This window comes from Lathyrus oleraceus, chromosome 2 (genome assembly GCF_024323335.1).
Source record: "Lathyrus oleraceus cultivar Zhongwan6 chromosome 2, CAAS_Psat_ZW6_1.0, whole genome shotgun sequence".
Taxonomy (NCBI): domain Eukaryota; kingdom Viridiplantae; phylum Streptophyta; class Magnoliopsida; order Fabales; family Fabaceae; genus Lathyrus; species Lathyrus oleraceus.
Genome location: NC_066580.1, coordinates 244,902,057 through 244,922,725, shown reverse-complemented (window position 1 = coordinate 244,922,725; position 20,669 = coordinate 244,902,057).

Genomic DNA, 20,669 nt, shown 5'->3' with positions numbered 1-20,669 from the left:
TTATTTTTTAATCATTAAATTGTGATTATGTAGCAATATTGATCTCTTAAATTTAATGATGGAGTTTGATGAGACAATCTCAAATATGGAGAATTAAATATTAAATATTATTATGTTTTTAACCAATTCAATTAAAAATTATTATTAAAATGTAGTATAAATAAAATAATATAAATTAGTGGGATTAAGTTGTTTATTTACAATTATCGATGAAACAAAAGTAATTGAAATTACTTAAAAATTGCTTAAATATAATCGGCAAATAAAATTCTTTATGCTCTAAGAAGTCGCAGCCTAATCATCCCACTTTAATACACAAATAAAATTTTAATATTTATAACGCAACTAAATCCATTTGTCCATTTCTTTGCATTTGGTCCACAACAAACAAAACAAAACACAAGCACAATAGTATATACACAATTATGTGCTCAAGTGAGCAAAAGGCAAATTGCATTAACATAAACATGTGCCCAAATGAGCAAAAGGGGAAAAGCAAATGAATAATATATACAAGAATAGTAATTTACATTAATGTAAAGTGCAAGAAGTAAATGTTAATGATTAATGGTTAGTGTTAGTAGTTAGTGTGCCATAAGGCAAATTTAGCGCTATGTTAAGAAATCGTAATTGGACTTATGTAGAAGTCACAACTATCTGAGGCCGGTCAATAATAATGTAGGTAACAACACAAGTTAGAGGTCTTGATTAGTGAATCAAACTCCAACAACTTGTCATGCCAAAAAGAAGATGAGAAATGAACTTGTATTGATTTAGGTCCTTTGCATGATTTAGAAAGCAATTTATCCTTAATGGAAAGCCATTCACTTGATCCATGATCAAGATGAATTAGATTTGAATCAAGGAAGATTAAACCTCCCTAATCAATACTAACCACCAATCTTTAACTCATTGATCAAAAAAGAAAAAGAAGAAGAAGAAAGAAATGGAGAATTCAAGTGCATTATATGAAGTAGAATGTACTAATCAACAAATATTGACCAAAGATAGGGAAGATCAAGGTCAAACAATAGAAAACAGAAGCAAAATGGATATTAGAAGTCAAGAAATAAACAAAATATTTTTGGCATTTTTAATATTTAAAATAAAACTTGATTTAAAATAATAAAGAAAGGTTAAACTTCAAACTCACTTCAAATCAACTTTGAAAAGTCCAAGTGAATTATCCCAAGTTTAACAAGGTCAAACAAAGTTTGACAAAAAATTTCAGCATTTTTAAAAGTCAGAAACTATTTTAAATCAATTAAAAATACATAAAAATAACCTAATTGAACTAAAATCTCAAATAAATCTCAAATCAATTAATAAATTGATGAGAATATTTTTCATAGATCTATCATCATTCAAAGAGGTTGAGAAAATATTTTTGTATTTTTTGAATATCAAAAACTATTTAAAATGAATTAAAAATAACCAGAAAAGAGAAAATTACTAAAAAATAGCAAATGATAAAATAAAAAATATTAAAAATCATTTTTAGAAACTAGAAATTAAAAGAGAAATAATGCAATTGGTCCCATAATTTTTGGACCAATAATGAAAGAGATATGGATTTTAGAAATAAAATGGAATTAAAAGAAATAAAAGAAACTAGAAATCAGAAAATAAAAATGAGAAAAAAGGAGAAGCGTTGAATGATGGCTCATTAATTGAGCTGGCACATCACACGGCTTCTGAGCGCGCTTCCACCAAGTTCCTTAGTCAACTGAATCACATGGCGTATTAAAATAAGTCATAAGTTTGGACAGCCAGGATTAGATCTGGAAATGAAATTGGACGGCCACGATTGGATCTGGAGACCAGACAGTGGCCAGCGCCACTGTCTTCTCCGGCTAGCTCCGGTGAGAGCTCAAATTTGCAGAAGAACAAACATGCACCAAAACGCACGATCCAGGTACCAAATGAAAGGTGGAGTGATGTACATCACTCCTATGCCACTCAATTCCACTCTAGATCCCTATTGAGAGAGAAATCAGAGATGGAACTTTGGTGGTGTTCAACTGAACTTGCTTGATTTCAAAAATTAAGAACACAACAATGATGCCTCTATGCAGAGGACTTCAGATCACACAAAATCAAGGCAAATGGAGCAATATATAACCTGTTTTGAGGAAAAATGCAGTTGAGCAAAACCTTTGAATTGAGATGAATTGAGTCACTATTTTTTATTCCTTTTGCAAATAGAAGCTTCTATTGATCAAATGAAGAAGGTTTAGGAACTATGGATCTTAAAAATCAATCGAGGCAATTGAATTTCAGATCTGAAATTTTTGAAAGAAAGAGAAAAGTTCCTTTGGTGAGGGTTGGGTTTTGAGTTCAGCAGAGGTTTAGGCGCCTTTAGGTTGAAGAATTGTGAAGCTATGGCATGGTATTTATAGATGGAGATGGCTGAATGCATGAGCTAACTCATGTGCATGGGATAAGAGGGCCTTCATGCATGGGCCTGTACAGGCGCATGGACGGCCCAATTCTAAATGGAATTGCAAGATATACATCACCAAATAAGAATTGGACGTGCAGATTGAATGTTAATGGATCATGCATGGCAATTGGAATGATTTTCATAAAATGCACTATTTCATTGAAGCTTTCGAAAATGCCATGTCCAAAATCCAAATGCAACCTTATGAGTAATGGTTAGAAAGCTTATTGCATAAGGAACAAATGTCATGTTGATCAAAACTTCATTTGGGCCTTGGAAATTAATGAAATTTGAGCTTGAAGTGTAGGGTGAAAAACATGCCTATGTGAAATTTCCAAATTTGGCCAATGTTCAAGCCTCTATGTCTCAATGATGCAAGCTCCAAATTGAAGCGGGGTATTCGTTACCATTAGAGATATTGACTAAATCCAAGGTAAACCATACAAGTCGAGTCGCCACCGCACTTCTATTTATCCAAAGGAATTGTTAGAAAGCGAACAAAAACCTAAAAGTTTTATCAAATCAAAAACTAGTAAAAATGTCAGAGATCTGGGTAAGGGGGTTGGTTATGCAATGGGAAGGTTTTAAGCACCCAAAACATCCTAGGTACTCCTAGGGAGCCCTTTTCACACTTGTTGTAAGGTTGGTATTTTGTAAAAGTTTATTTGTGCAAACATGATTGAAGAGATGAGAAGAGAATATACAAGTTATTTACATTTTGTGTTTAGATGGATAAACCCATTGCCTACGTACCATCTTAAAAAAAGATTAGGATCAAAACCTCGTAGTTCGAGGTAAAAATCTCAAAATGAGTTGGTGAATTGATTGGTCCAAAAGCCTTAAGGTCTTTTGTTATCCAAGGGAGAAAACTCAACCTAAAACCACAAATCCACCATGTGAGGATAGCTTCAACATGCTAGTGAGGGGTTAACCCTATAATAAGCATGGAAGACTCATTGTCCATCACTAAGGATATATGTGAGTATTACGTCTACCTCAAGGATAACTCAAACCTAATGGCTAAGGGTTATGAAAAATTTGATCAAGAAAGTGGCCATTGAAACCACAAAAAGACATTTTAATGGGTTATATTTACCAATGAAAAGTATACAAAATATGGTCAAAGTTGACTTAAAGATTTAATTCAAAATAATGTTATGAAAAGAAAGTTTGAAAATCAAAAGCATAGGGCTTAGGTTTCTAATGTTTGAAAAGAAATGTTAAATGTTTGCACAAAAGTTTTGGCTTGGGTTAGAGTGGAGGGAAGAAGAAGAATGGCTAAAGTCCTAATCATACAAGAGATAAGGGAATAAGAGAACAAGACCACAAATGGAGTTCCTCTCTTGAGATCATATTGATGATCCAAGTAGCTCCCATCCTTTGGAATAAGCAAGCAAAATAATAGTAAGCTCAAGCAATCAACAATCAATTTAGCTCTGGGAAAGTTCCTCAATGGCTCTTAGATCTCTCTCTCTTAGAAGCTCATGGCAATGGTTCCTCACTTGGGCTCAATGTTGGAATCCCTAGCACAAGAACACACATTAAAAAGTTCTATCAAACAAATCAAGAATGAACAAGAAGGAGTTTAGGAATTGGTCCTTTCAAAGTTCTCTTCAACATTTATAGCATTCTAAAGGCCCAATGCCTAGTTGCTCTTTGACTTTTATAGCACTCTAAAGGCTCAATGCCTAGTTGCTCTTTGACTCCACATTTGCATAGGGAAAGTCCTAAAGTCTAAGTCCATTTGTCCATTTCTTTGCATTTGGTCCAAAACAATCAAAACAAAACACAAGCATAATGATGTATACACAAATATGTGCTCAAGTGAGCAAAAGGCAAATTGCATTAACATAAACATGTGCTCAAGTGAGCAAAGGAAAAAAGCAAATGAATAATATGTACAAGAATAATAAAATTCATAAAAGTAAAGGGCAAAAATTAAATGTTAAATGTTAATGGTTAATGTTAGTAGTTAGTGTGCCATAAGGCAAATTTAGCGCTATGTTAAGCAATCGTAATTGGACTTATGTAGAAGTCACAACTATCTGAGGCCGGTCAATAATAATGTAGGCAACAACACAAGTTAGAAGTCTTGATTAGTGAACCAAGCTCCAACAACTTGCCATGCCAAAAAGAAAATGAGAAATGATCTTGTATTGGTTTAAGTCCTTTGCATGATTTAAGAAGCAATCTATCCTTAATGCAAAGCCATTCACTTGATCATTTGATCAAGATGAATTAGATTTGAATCAAGGAAGATTAAACCTCCCTAATCAATGCTAACTTATCAACCTTTAACTCATTGATCAAAAAAAAGAAGAAGAAGAAGAAGATGAAGGAGATGGATAATAGAAATGAAGAAAATAAAGTGCATCCAATGAAAAGGAATGTACCAATCCGTAAATGTTGACCAAAGATAGGGAAGATCAAGGTCAAACCCTCAAAATCAGAAATGAGATGAAGATTGGAAGTCAAGAAATAAACAAAATATTTTTGGCATTTTTAATATTTGAAAATAAACTTGAATTAAAATATTAAAGAAAGTCAAACTTCAAAATCACCTCAAATCAACTTTAAAAAGTCCAAGTGAATTATCCCAAGTTCAACAAGGTCAAATAAATCTCAAATCAATTAATAAAATTGATGAGAATATTTTTCATAGATCTATCATCATTCAAAGAGGTTGAGAAAATATTTTTGTATTTTTTGAATATCAAAAACTATTTAAAATGAATTAAAAATAACCAGAAAAGAGAAAAATCACAAAAAATATCAAATGATAAAATAAAAAATATTAAAAATCATTTTTAGAAACTAGAATTAAAAAGAGAAATAATGCAATTGGTCCCATATTTTTGGAATTAAAATGAGAGAGTTATGAATTTTTGAAATAAAATGGAATTAAAGAAAATACACAGAAATTAAGGAAAATAGAAAAATCAGGAAGCCTTGGATGACTTCATTAATTGACGTGGCAACATCCAATGGATCAGGAGCGCGCGCGTACCATAGTCGTTAGTCAACTGAGAAAATATTGAATTAAAAAAAGTCATAATAATGGAGCGTGGAGATTAGATCTGGAGATTGAGATCAATGGCTCACGTTGAATCTGGCAATGAGACGGTGACCAACGCCACCGTCTTCTCCGGTGAGCTCCGGCGAAGGTCAAAAAATGCAGAGACTCAAATGCTCACTAAAATGGACGATCCAGGCACCATTCGAAAGGTGAAGTGATGTACATCACTCCTATATCACTCACTTCCACTCTAGATTCCTATTAAGAGAGAAATCAGAGATGGAAGTTTGGTGATGTTCAACTGAACTTGCTTGATTTCAACAATTAAACACTCAATAATGATGCCTCTATAGAGATGACTTCAGACAACACAATATCAAGGCCAATGGATCAAAGTATAAGGAGATTCGAAGCAAAAAACAGTTGATCAAAACCTTTGGATTATGAAGATTTGAGTCCCTTTCCTTGGTTCCTTTTGCAAAACAGAACTTCAATGGATCAAATGATGAAGGTTTAGGAACTTTAGATCTGAAAATTCAACCAAATGCAATTGAATTTCAGATCTGAATTTTTTGAAGAAAGATGAACTTTGTTCCTTTGGTATGGTTAGGGATTCACTCTTGCCGCATTTCAGGCGCCTTCAGGTTGGAGAATTATGAAGCATGGCACATGTATTTATAGCTGAAATGGATGCAAGCAAGTGAGTAACTCGTGTGCATGGCAAATGGATTTTTCATTGCATGGGCTTGTGTGATCATGTGGAAGGCCCAATGAAGACTGAAATGACCTGCTAAGTTCATGTGAATTGCAAATGGACGTGCACATTAAGTGTAAACAGCTCATGCATGGCAATTTGAATGGAATTTCACAAAATGCACTTAATCTTCATGTCTTCGAAAATGGTGCTTCCAAACTCCAAATGTCGCCTTATGAGTAATGGTTAGAGAGCTTGTTGCATGAGGAACAAATGATATGTTGATCAAAATTTCAATTGGGCTTTGGAAATTAGTGAATTTTGAGTTTAAAGTGTAGGGTGCAAAACATGCATGAGTGAAGTTTCCAAATTTGGCCAATGTTCAAGCCCTTCTGTCTCAATGATGCCAGCTCCAAATGATAAAACCTTAAACATAAAAGTTGTAGATCTTTTCAATACAATCAATTTGGACTTAAATGTTTCATCATTTCGATTTTCTCTTGGGATCATCTCCATTTGAACAACACATAAAGAGTTAGGTCTCAGTGCATTTCAAAATAGTCAGATGAATTGACTGACCAACTTCTCAAGTCCATGCCTCAAATCTTGATGAATTGATGATTGAGGGCACTCAAATAAGTTCAAATATGCCTGGAATAGTGGATTAAATAACTTCCCTTGATTGTATTTGACCATGGGTTGAGGTTGTTTCATGAGCTAGGCATTGTTGATGATCAGATGAATTAGGGTTTCCTTGGGAGACAAACCTCAAACCCCTTGACTTGCTTTGATCAAAATGATGAATTGAGATACTAGGGAGGCATATTTGATGGATGAGAGCTTTGGGAACCATTTCCATGCTTGCTTTCATCTTCTCTTGGCCTTATCATTGCACATAGAATCTCCTAGAAGCTTTTAGACCTTGTGATTGCTCAAGCTACAAACAAGAAATGTTAGTGACATATCTTTGTGTTTTTGGTTAATAAATAAAATGAGAAAAGCAATGATATACAATTCAAGCATGCTTGGTGATCTCAAACCACTCACAAAAGGTCCCATCCAAAGACAAAGGGAAACCAGATGCTTATGATCCTAGAGGCTTTGCAAATGCAATGTTATGATGCCATGAGGGATCTTAGGGCCAAAATTGGGGTCTTACAGATGCCCCTATTTAAGGTCATTCTAGCCGGAGATATGAAGGTTAAAATCTTCATGTCGACGAGGTAGAATGGGCTTAAATAATAACAAAGAGACAAATTTTGGTCCCTAAGAGACCTCATGATGTAGATGTATGTATGCGAAAAGGGTAATACTTCGTGGGGATATGTGTCCACAAAGAAGAAAAGAAATCCGGAGAAACCGACAATTCATATGAGTAACACACTCAATGGGACAGAGACTCTGGGACTCTTATGGGGATAAGGAAGGGGTAAGACGGCGTGACCAGGGCACGACTCAAAACTTGGTGAAAGGCACGAGCAGAATTCCAAAGAATAAATCAATGGAAGGACTCGCGCTGACTCAAAGATGCATGTATTGGGGAATATGCCAATACAGCGGAACTATCCACAAAGGGAACTTCGGATGAAAATCCGGACTCAGATGGGGAGCATCCACTAAAGGATCTCACTGGGGAACATCCAAACAGGATTCCTCTGGGGGAAGCAACAGGATGAGGTTTTACCGGTTACTAGGTAATAAGCTCAAGGAGACATGTGATCAAAACACCGGTATAAGGGTGAGAGAACAACATGCTCGGGGAGAATGAATATCTAAGACCGGTATAAGGGTGAGAGATATCAAAAATCCAGGATCATCTGAGGAAAACCCAAAAGGTATATTTCAATTCAGGAAAATCTGACTCCACGGGGGACAAAAGTCATAATAGGGAGCAGAGAGGAAGGAACACCAGGGATACCGGTTACTGGGCATATAATAGGTGACCGACCAGGGCGTGAATTGGGGAATATTCCCAAGACACTCATCATCCAAAAGAGGGCTAAAAAGCAAACTCGATAACAGGATGGGCATTCGACTCCGCAAAAAAAAAGGGTACGAATCTTACTCGACTGGGGAAGAACAAGGACTTCGACCGAAAAGTGCATGAGATATATTATCTATTACCGTCAGAACGTAGATAACATACTCGCATGGAAGATTATCCATAACCAGTTACTGGGTTAATAAAGGATAAATCGACCGAAAAGAAAGGACATTGGGAATACCAAAAACTAGGTATAAAATGATGACCGATCATTACCGATAAACGGAAAATGAAAGATAACTCGCCGGGGATACATTGACAAAGGCAATGATCCGGGAGACAAACTCAAAAAGGGTGAAGGACTATCAATATTGAATATTGGATAATGATAACCGTCAAGGAGGGGATTACATCTACCAAATACTGGGTAGAAAACCACGGAAAAGTAACCGTCGTCGGTTAGGATGAATAAAAGGCTAACTCTGCCAAGGGGATAAAAATAGGGTTTACAACTACCGGTATGAGGGTAGAAAACCACAGGCTCCACCGTGGAAAAGATGGATAATTACTGGTTACTGAGCAATCATTCATCCAAACTACGGGGAACTGCAAGGATAATCTCCAAGAGCCAAATCTAGGAACAAGCTAGAGATGCACAAAGAAACAAGACTCATCCCTATGAGGATATAACTCAATGGGTAGTTCCATTCCAATATATGTGTTGGGAGAAAAAAGAAACAACCATCATCCACGAGGACATAACTCAGTTGGGAATATGGAAAAAAGGATAAATATTTTCTGCTTATGGGGCTGACTCTACATGGAGAGATCAGACACAAACAACCTTCTTGGTGGAATATATTATCAGCTAGCAGGGGATAATAAACAAAGATATATCGCAAAGGATGCAACATGAATCTGAATGTTAAAAAAAGAATATGCATATATGCATGGTTTATGTATGATGAATGCTGACATAATAGACATATCTAACACAAACAAGTCCACTGATTGATTGAACAAACATCCGGTACTACATCTCAAGAGAGAAGGCCAAGCTCAATGGAGAACATCCCATCTGTCGAGGATCAGGGATACACGGACCTCTACAGGGGAATGATCAACAACCAATCCAACTGGGCACAGGATCACGGCACGGATAAGTTCCGCTGGGGAAGCCGCTCCACCGGGGAAATTATCAAAGGAGTGATGGATCTTCGTGGGGATACAACCACCAATCAGAAACTTCCAAGGGTCAACCAAACCAAGAGCTCACACCTGCTGAGGAGGAAAGAGGCTGAATACCTTTACCACACACTCTGCTCGAGAGAGGAACCCACAAAAGGCTCCGGAGGAAGAGGATACAAACATGCCAGGAATATGAACAAATGTCTTACCCTGTCGAGAATCCTACCATCCTTGGGAGAGCACTGAAGACATCCTAGTATCCTTTCATCATTGTGAATGTTCACTTAAAACAGGTTATGAAAAGTTTAATTATTTAAAAACAATGATATTTCTCAATGAAAACATGCAAAATATTTGTTGAGTAGGAACAAATAAGAGTGTAAATAATTGGATAAAGGCTCAAAATTTATTTGATGGAATGGTAGTCTGCAAATGGCAAGACTCCATGGATCTTTACAATTCTGAAATTGGTGATATATATTGGAAAAGGGGCTACATTGAACATAATGACCATTTCTCCACCAATTCTGAATCCGATGTATTTGAAGCTTTGGTTGATGATGATAGTTTGTAGAATGAAGTCTTGTCAGGATGCAGTTACTTGCCAAATCCCTATTTTTTTTTGCCTAGATTGCCCCAGGGTGAGGTACTCAATCCAGCGGGATACATATTTATCATTTTTTGTTATATGTCTCTAACTTTTGCCTGGGTCGCCCTTTCGGGTTTTCAATCCACCAAGACGCTCATTTTTGCCTAAGCCGCCCTTTCGGGTTTTAAACTTAGCGAGCTATTCTGTTTTTATTTTTAGGCGAAGTATTTCTTGACTGCATCTGAATTCACAGGACGAGTGAAATCCTCCCCATCCATAGTTGTAAGTATCAATGCACCGCCTGAAAAGGCTCTCTTGACAACATATGGACCTTCATAGTTTGGAGTCCACTTGCCCCTAGAATCAGGCGCAAAAGACAAGACTTTCTTGAGCACAAGGTCACCCTCTCAGAACACACGAGGCTTGACTTTCTTATCAAAGGCTTTCTTCATCCTTTGCTGATATAACTGACCATGGCACATGGAAGTCAATCTCTTCTCTTCAATCAAATTCACCTGGTCATGACGACTCTGAACCCATTCAGCATCAGTCAACTTGGCTTCTATCAAGACTCTCATTGATGGGATTTCCACCTCTACTGGGAGGACAGCCTCCATGCCATAAACAAGAGAGAAAGGGGTTGCCCCTGTTGAAGTGCGGACAGACGTACGATATCCATGTAAAGCAAATGGCAGCATCTCATGCCAATCTTTATAGGTAACAACCATCTTCTGGATAATTTTCTTGATATTCTTATTAGCCGCTTCAACAGCCCCATTCATCTTGGGTCTGTAAGGAGAAGAATTATGATGCGCAATCTTGAACTCGCTACACAGCTCTTTCATCATCTTGTTGTTCAAGTTAGATCCATTATCAGTAATGATCTTATCTGGCACACCATAGCGGCATATGAGTTGATACTTGATAAATTTCACGACCACCTGCCTGGTCACATTTGCATACGATGCCGCTTCAACCCATTTGGTGAAGTAATCAATTGCTACGAGAATAAATCTGTGACCGTTGGACGCTTTTGGCTTTATCATGTCAATCATGTCAATCCCCCACATAGAGAAAGGCCATGGTGATGAAATCACATTCAGAAGTGTCGGGGGAATATGAATCTTATCCGCATAGATCTGACACTTATGGCATTTCTTCACGTATTTGCAGCAGTCAGACTCCATTGTCAGCCAATAGTAGCCTGCTCTCAACATCTTTCTAGCCATTGCATGTCCATTGGAATGAGTACCAAATGAACCCTCATGGACCTCAGTCATTAACAGGTCTGCTTCGTGTCTATCCACACATCTGAGCAGCATCATATCCAAATTTCTCTTGTAAAGCACATCGCCATTAAGGTAGAAACTACCTGACAATCTCCTCAAAGTCTTCCTATCTTTCACCGATACCCCAGGAGGGTAAATCTGGCTCTGAAGGAAACACTTGATATCATAATACCACGGGTTATCATCTTGCACCTCCTCTACTGCAAATACATGAGCTGGTCTGTCCAAGCGCATCACAGTGATATTGGGAACTTCATTCCAAAGTTTGACCACAATCATCGAAGCAAGTGTAGCGAGAGCGTCTGCCATCCGATTCTCATCTCGAGGAATATGATGAAAGTCAACCTCAGTAAAGAACGTTGAAATCCTCCTCGCATAATCCCTATATGGAATGAGGCCAGGCTGATTCGTTTCCCACTCACCCTTAATCTGATTAACAATGAGGGCCGAATCACCATAAACATCAAGATGTTTAATCCTAAGATCAATACATTCTTCCAATCCCATGATACAAGCCTCATATTCAGCCATATTATTCGTGCATTTGAAAGTTAGCCTTGCTGTGAATGGAAAATGTGTGCCCTGAGGAGTAATAATCACTGCCCCAATACCATTTCCATATTGATTTACAGCGCCATCAAACACCATACTCCATCTAGAACCAGGTTCTGGCCCTTCATCGAGCGTAGGCTCATTGCAATCTTTCATTTTCAAATACAGAATCTCCTCATCTGGGAAGTCATACTGAACCGACTGATAATCCTCAATTGGTTGATGTGCCAAGTGGTCCGCCAAGATACTACCTTTTATCGCCTTCTGAGCTCAATACTCAATATCGTACTCAGATAACAACATCTGCCAACGGGCAATCCTTCCAGTTAAAGCAGGCTTCTCAAACATATACTTGATTGGATCCATTTTGGATATCAACCAAGTCGTATGATTCAACATATACTGGCGTAAGCGCTTAGCAGCCCAAGCCAAAGCACAACATATCTTCTCAAGCATTGAGTATCGAGACTCACAATCAGTAAACTTCTTACTCAAGTAGTAGATAGCATATTCTTTCTTCCCAGATTCATCTTGCTGACCAAGGACACAACCCATTGAGTCTTCAAGAACTGTCAGATACATAATCAATGGTCTCCCTTCCACAAGCGGAGACAAAATCGGAGGCTCAGTCAAATACTCTTTAATGATGTCAAGGGCCTTTTGGCAATCCTCGGTCCAATCATGAGACTGATCTTTCCGAAGGAGCTTGAATATTGGTGCACATGTGGCAGTCATGTGGGATATGAACCTGGAAATATAATTCAAACGGCCAAGAAAACCTCGGACTTGCTTCTCAGTTTTGGGTGCAGGCATCTCTTGTATTGCTTTGACCTTTGCAGGATCAACCACAATACCTCTTTCACTAATGATGAAGCCCAATAGCTTGCTGGAACGGACTCCAAATTTACACTTGTTGGGATTCATACGAAGCTTATACTTCCTCAAACGCTGAAAAAGCTTCAACAAGTGCTCTACTTGCTCAACTTCCGTCCTTGACTTCGCAATCATATCATCAACATATACCTCGATCTCCTTATGCATCATATCATGAAACAAGGTAGTCATAGCTTGTTGATACGTGGCTCCGGCGTTCTTCAAACCGAAGGGCATCACTCGATAACAGAATGTTCCCTAAGGTGTGATGAATGTTGTCTTCTCCATATCCTCGGGTGCCATTTTGATCTGGTTATATCCGGAAAATCCGTCCATAAATGAAAAGACCTTGAACTTAGTTGTATTGTCTACCAACATATCAATATGTGGTAGAGGGAAATCATCTTTCGGACTAGCTTTATTCAAGTCTCTATAGTCCACACACATTCGGACTTTTCCATCTTTCTTAGGCACGGGCACAATATTGGCCACCCATTGAGGATATGTAGAAGTCACCAGAAACCCAACATCAATTTGCTTCTGAACTTCCTCCTTGATCTTTACTTCCATATCAGGATGAGTTCTTCTGAGCTTCTGCTTCACAGGCACGCACTCAGGCTTCAAAGGTAGGAAATGTTGCACAATATTTGTATCTAGACCGGGCATGTCTTCATATGACCAAGCAAAGATGTCGACATATTCTCGTAGCAACTCAATCAACCCCTTCTTAATAGATTCTTCCAGAAGTGCCCCAATCTTTACTTCTCGCACACAATCTTCAAACCCCAAGTTGACTGTTTCCAGATTCTCAAGATGCAGCTGAATGATCTTCTCTTCATGCTCAAGTAGACGGGTAATCTCGCCAGGAATCTCTTCAACATCATCTTCTTCTGCCTCAAATACAGGGAATTCAAAGTTGGGAGATGGTGTTGGATCATTATGTTCAATGGGTTTGATCAACCTGCATAATGGTTTTGGATATGAAAAGATTTTAGAATTCAAACAAGGCAAATCATTATGCAGATGAAAAGATTGATTTTATTTATATTTTTAGGGTTTTATATGATCACCATTTTCATGCAAAAAGCAAAAAGGGAAAATAATTGGAAAAACAAACATTTAACATGAATTTATTGATTGAAAATATCATTGTATTTATGCGCCAACAATGTCATCGCTTCTCCCTTTGGAATGGGAGAAGGGTTTTTAAACACAATGAAAATTACTTTGACTTATGGATAAATGTCGGAATATCCACAGCGACCCAATTATTGCAGATCCCTCCAGGGATGATGAAGTTGCCAGAATCCTCTTCGTCTTCTTCCAAAATGGCTGCAGCCTCTTCATCTTGACCAGTGTGGATGAAACCTCCACTCTTGAACAAACCTTGCTTGTTGAAGACCCCAGAAGAATAGTCTATGCCAGCCCGGGATTTATTGTCTTCCAACTCAATCATTTGCCCCAAACCAGCAGTTGCACCATGCTCAATGGCCAACTTTGCATCTTTATAGGAAGCAAATGAAGGAGTTCCCTTCTTAATAGGTTCAGCAATAGATAAAGCTTGGAAGGGATTTCCAGCTTCATCCTCAACATCTATATAAGAGAAGGAAGACAAATGGCTAACCAGGAGAGACTTTTCTTCCCCTACCACTACCAGTTTCTTATTCTTTACAAATTTCAATTTCTGGTGTAGGGTGGATGTCACGGCACCAACCTCGTGAATCCATGGTCTACCTAGGAGACAACTATACGATGGGTGAATGTCCATAACCTGGAAGGTAATCTGGAAATCACTTGGTCCGATTTTAACTGGGAGATCAACCTCACCAATCACAGTTTTGCGAGACCTATCGAAAGCCTTCACAACCACTCCACTCTGCCTCATGGGAGGCCCCTGATATGACAACTTCGTAAGAGTGGACTTTGGCAATACATTCAATGATGACCCAGTGTCCACCAGCACATTGGACATGGCATCATCCTTGCAGCTCATAGATATGTGTAATGCCAAGTTGTGGTCTCTTCCCTCCTCAGGGAGATCAGCATCACAAAAACTTAAATTGTTACAAGCGGTGATGTTTGCAACAATACTGTCAAATTGCTCTATCGTGACGTCGTGATCTACGTAGGCCACATCCAACACCTTCTGCAGAGCTTCTCGATGTGGTTCTGAATTCATCAGCAATGATAAAATAGAGATTTTGGATGGCGTTTGTAGAAGCTGATCTACCACGTTGTACTCACTTCTCTTGATGAGCCTCAGCATCTCATCACAGTCTTCTTTCGCATTGCCACTCGGGCCAGCAGAAGCAAGAGTTCTCAACATAGAGGTGGGTTTAGCAACAAGTTCCGGATTCGGAGCGTTCACAGCATTCCCAATCGGGCTTTCAACATAATCAGCATTGTCATTCCTTCGAGCGTCAGATTGCGATTTTGGCGGAGCCAAGAAAACACGACCGTTGCGGGTCAGGCCGCTGACGTCAGCAATATTAACCACGATGAAGAGGGCAGGGGAACCTCTTTCCCATTCTCCAATGCTACAACATTGTAGCGATAGGGGACTGCCTTCTCAAAAGAGTACGGTATAGGACCGGCTGGCTTAAAAGTCAGAGCAGGAGAAACCTTCTGCTTGCTACCATCATACTTGATAACAACAGGCTCAGGTATCCGGAATACCGGAGAAATTACGTTGACTTCGACAGCATCTTCGTTAACATTTCTGTTTTGAAGGATCTCAATGACTCCTTCATCCAGCATTTCCTGAACATCCTTGCGCACCTGGCGACAACCTCTCTGATTAACAGAACAGATTCGACATCTATCGTGGTCGTGCTCATAATGGCTATAGTCACACAGCAAACGATGCATCTCAACCAGTGATTGTCGGATATGACTGACATATTTGACCTTGTACTTGCCAGGACAACCCTGGACCATATTGACAGATTTTCCCATGCTCGGGCAATGGGTTCTTCTTCACATTCGGACATACGTCCTCGAAAAATAAAATCCCACTTCTCACAAGGTCTTGCACCTTGGTCTTCAAGGGATAACAATTTTCCACGTCATGTCCGGGAGCACCGGAATGATATATGCAGTGAAGCTCAGGCTTGTATCACCACTGGGGGTTAGCCAGTACAGCGGGAGGGTCTCATGGAGTGATTAACTTTCTATCAATCAAAGATGGATAGAGTTCAGCATAAGTCATCGGAATTGGATCAAAGGTGACCCTCTTCCTCTCGTAGCTGGTGCTGGTATTGTTGTTATTGCGAGGTTGGTAGGTCGGTTGTTGTGGACGCTGCTGTTGTTGCTGATAATGCTGAGATTGTTGTTGTTGATATTGTTGGGCTTCTCTGAAAATAGGTGTTATGTGAGCCACCTGATGCTGGTTGTTAACGGGGCGGGCAATCTTCCTCTTCACAGAGGGTCTTCTCTTGATATGGGAAGACACGGCATGTGCCTCTCCCTCCTTCTTCTTTGGAAATCTTCCATATCTCTTTGCTGAAGAGCCTTCATTTCTAGTTAAACGTCTTTCACGGACCCCCTCCTCTAGTCTCATTCCCATATTCACCATCTCGGTGAAGTCTGAGGGAGCACTGGCTATCATTCTCTCATAGTAAAATGAACTCAAGGTCTTCAAAAAGATCTTGGTCATCTCTTTCTCCTCAAGGGGTGGTACTATTTGAGTTGCCAACTCGCGCCACCTCTGGGCGTATTCTTTGAAGGTCTCTTTCTCTTTCTGAGACATTGCCCTCAGCTGGTCCCTATCAGGAGCCATATCCACATTATACTTATACTCCTTGACGAAGGCCTCTCCAAGATCATTGAAAGAGCGGATGTTCGAACTTTCCAGACCCATGTACCACCGGAGAGCGGCACCGGACAGACTGTCCTGGAAATAGTGGATGAGCAATTGGTCATTGTCAGTTTGCGTCGACATCTTGCGAGCATACATCACAAGATGGATGAGAGGGCATGTGTTTCCCTTATACTTATCAAAGTCAGGTACTTTGAATTTAATAGGGATTTTCACGTTGGGCACAAGGTACAACTCAGCAGCATTTTTACCAAAGAGGTCCTTCCCCCTCAGAGTCTTCAGTTCCTTGCGAAGCTCAAGGAATTGATCTTTCATGTCATACATCTTCTCATAAACATCTGGACCTTCAGATGGTTCAGAATGGTAGATGGTGTCTTCAACTCTTGGTAATGTGTGCACAACGGGAGGTGGCACCGAAAGGACCAGGCTAGATGCCGGAAAAGAAGCAAGGGTAAGAGCGAAACCTTCTGGCATGAAATTGGCAGGCATTCCCCATGGGAACCCGGCCGGCATAGATGGCGCAAAGTGGGTTGTTGCAGCAGGCACAGCAGAAGTCACGACCTCAGAAATAACCGTCCTCTGGGGAGGAGTTGTAGGTGTTGGGGAAGACTACCTCTGGGCAGCCAGGAATGACTCCATCAGGGCAGTCAGTCTGGCTACTTCCTCCTTCAGCTCGCGGTTCTCTTGTTCCAAATGATCCATCAGTCTCGATGAGTTGGCTCTGGTGTAGTACCGGTGAGTCAGCTTGTCTTCAAAATAAATGAAGAACACAAAGTTAGACCATAGGACAAGAAGCCTGGAGCAAAACCTGCTTATGCACATGATGCATGCAATGCTTGTGCATATGATTTGTTTTTATATCAGAGGAACTTTAGAGTTTTATTTGCAAATTTTGGGAAATATTAAACATTTATCTCATATGGAACATAATATCTGGAAAATATTTTTACATCAAAGAAGTACAGCTTTGGTAACCAAATATAATACAAGAGAGAAGGAAAATGATCATCCTATGGATCCCTAGAAACAATCATCTAAAGCTCAAGAGACTGGAAGATAAGATGCATGAAGCCTCTTCACCTCCTCCTCGTAGGCTGCCTCCATATCTGCCTTCTCCTTGGCGAGTCGATCGTACTTCCTCTTCCAAAACCTGGAAGACTGAGGAAGTAGAGAAGTCCACGCATCATTAGGATCATCAACAACCTGATGCTCGAGGAACTCTATCAAAGCATCCTTCTCCTTGATCTGCTGAAGTAACTCCTCTCGTTCACGGATCCAAGCACGTGAATGGTCTTCGTCTCTCAACTCCTCTACTTCTTGGTCAGGGAGGGTTGAAGGCTCAACCACAACCAAAGGTGTAGGTCTCGGATACTCGTAAGGCATGAGGTATTCAGCAGCTCTCCTCCTAACCCAAGAAGTATAAGGCTCCAAAGCGATACAATTCTTCGGTCCCAGCTCCTTCCTTCCTTTCCTATGGATCTTGCGCCAAGCGCGGGCCATCCTGCCCTTCAAGTTTTAGGGATCTTTACCCTCCTGAAAGAACACACCCTCTAACAGAATGTTATTGGGTTTATCTTTTAGGGGGAACCCAAGCTGACGACGTGCCAAGATAGGGTTGTAGCTAATCCCACCATATGTACCAAGAAGAGGCACATTGGAGAATTCACCACAAGAGTCAATAATATGCACACCATCATACACACGGTTGTACCAGCAGATATCATCATTAGTGAGAGACATAAGTCTCGTGGACCACCGTAGACATCCTTTGTTCTCCTTGAAGGCGACCGTCTGCGGCAAGTGAGAAATAAACCACTTGTACAACAGAGGCAAACAGCACACAATGGTACCACCACCCTTTGCGTTCCTCATATGCAAAGAAAAATAAGTGTCACCCAACAGAGTCGGAACGGGATTAAGAGTAGAGAAAATCCTAATAGCGTTCACATCCACAAACTTGTCGATGTTGGGGAATAACACTAGCCCATAGATGAGAAGTACAAATATGGCCTCAAAGGCGTCCTCACTCATGGCCTTCCCATACATAGTAGCTTGAGCAATGAGGAACTCAGAAGGGATACCTTGAATTCCACCTTTGGTAGTCATATGAGCACCAACCAGAGATTCATCTATATGCAACATATCAGCTATCTCTTGAGAAGTAGGAATACTCTCTAAGCCACTGAACGGCAACTGGTCTAGGATAGGTATACCCACAAGATAGACATACTCCTCAAGTGTAGGCAAAAACTAGAAATCCGGAAAAGTGAAGCAATGGTACAAGGGATCATAAAATTGCACCAATACACTCATCAATCCTTCGTCCACCTGAGTAGTCAGAAGAGAAAGAAGCTTCCCAAAACTAGCTTTGAAACCCAAGGGATCTAGTACATAAGATGTCAAATTCCTTAGCTCTTTCAAGTCGGGTTGTCTGAAACTGTACTTCTTTGTATTCCTTCTTTGTCTTTCCATGTCTGAAAATTTGCAAATAGACCTCTTAAGTTCCTCGAAAATTTTCTTATTATTTTAATGATATGGATGCAAATGGGTGCATGAATGCATGAATGCAACAATCACACTCAAGGATCAAGCAAAGCACACCAAACAAAGGTCATGGGATGGATCATGTTATCCTTAATATCAATCATCCATTTTGGTAGATCATGGTTTACACCTTATCAACACCCAAGTTCCATTGATATTAAGGATGCGTGAACGGATCAACCATGAATCAAGGGTTTGTTGCAAGTCACGAGCATGGAGTCTTAGTTAAAAACCACCTAAAGGGAGTGTACTAGGGTTTAACCTGCCAAACATGTTCTACAAGAGGTTCCCATAGTCATCATCCCATCTTTCGGATATTATCGGAGAAACGACTACTCGTATTCCAAAAAATATTCTCAAGAGAGACTCTTATGAGTGTAGTATCGCGTAACAATCGTATCAAATCTTACACTTGAACGACTTTCGCACTACATCCTAAGAATAGGCCAAGATGGGCTTGGTAAACTAAGGTCCTTGGCTTCTAAGGTCTATATTGGAAAAAGTAATGTCTAACCACAACTACTTGTGTGACATTATTGATCCCAACATGACCTCCACCAAGTGAATGGACTTGCAAGTCAACTTGCTAAGGAATAACTCCACACAAGTCAACAAGACTATGCCATTCTCCTATCCTAAGTGCACTCGAGTTCGGGTATAGAACTCATCTCACAAAGATCACCAAGCATACAAAGAATTAATATTCAAGCAATTCAATCATTACATACAATACAGTAATCCCAAATTGCACAAAAAATATGTCACAAAATAATATACAATACAATACAACAAACTATGAAAAGTAGGCAAAACCCACTAGGCAAATGATCCCCAGCAAAGTCGCCACTTTTCTGTAGCGGTGTATTCGTTACCATTAGAGATATTGACTAAATCCAAGGTAAACCATACAAGTCGAGTCGCCACCGCACTTCTATTTATCCAAAGGAATGGTTAGAAAGCGAACAAAAACCTAAAAGTTTTATCAAATCAAAAACTAGTAAAAATGTCATAGATCTGGGTAAGGGGGTTGGTTATGCAATGGGAAGGTTTTAAGCACCCAAAACATCCTAGGTACTCCTAGGGAGCCCTTTTCACACTTGTTGTAAGGTTGGTATTTTGTGCAAGTTTATTTGTGCAAACATGATTGAAGAGATGAGAAGAGAATATACAAGTTATTTACATTTTGTGTTTGGATGGATAAACCCATTGCCTACGTACCATCTTAAAAAAAGATTAGGATCAAAACCTCGTAGTTCAGGGTAAAAATCTCAAAATGAGTTGGTGAATTGATTGGTCCAAAAGCCTTAAGGACTTTTATTATCCAAGGGAGTGTAAGACCCCAATTTTGGGCCCTAAGATCCCTCATGGCCCATATCATATCATATCATGGCCTCAAGGATCATTGCATGCCCTAGCTTTCCTCCTAGTGGGTGGTTTGCCTTGTGAGTGTGGTTCTTGATCACCAAGCATGTTTTGCATTTGTATATCTTTGCTTTTCATATGTTTACTAACCAAAAAGTACAAAAATATTGTCAGTTTAACCTTGTTGCTTGCAGTTGAAGCAATCATCAGCAATTAGGTCAAAGACAGTCAACAGTCAGTCAAAGCAGTGGATGGTGGCCATTCTTGCAGAATTTGGGCACCATGGTCAATCATCAAGAGTTCACATGACTTGAGACA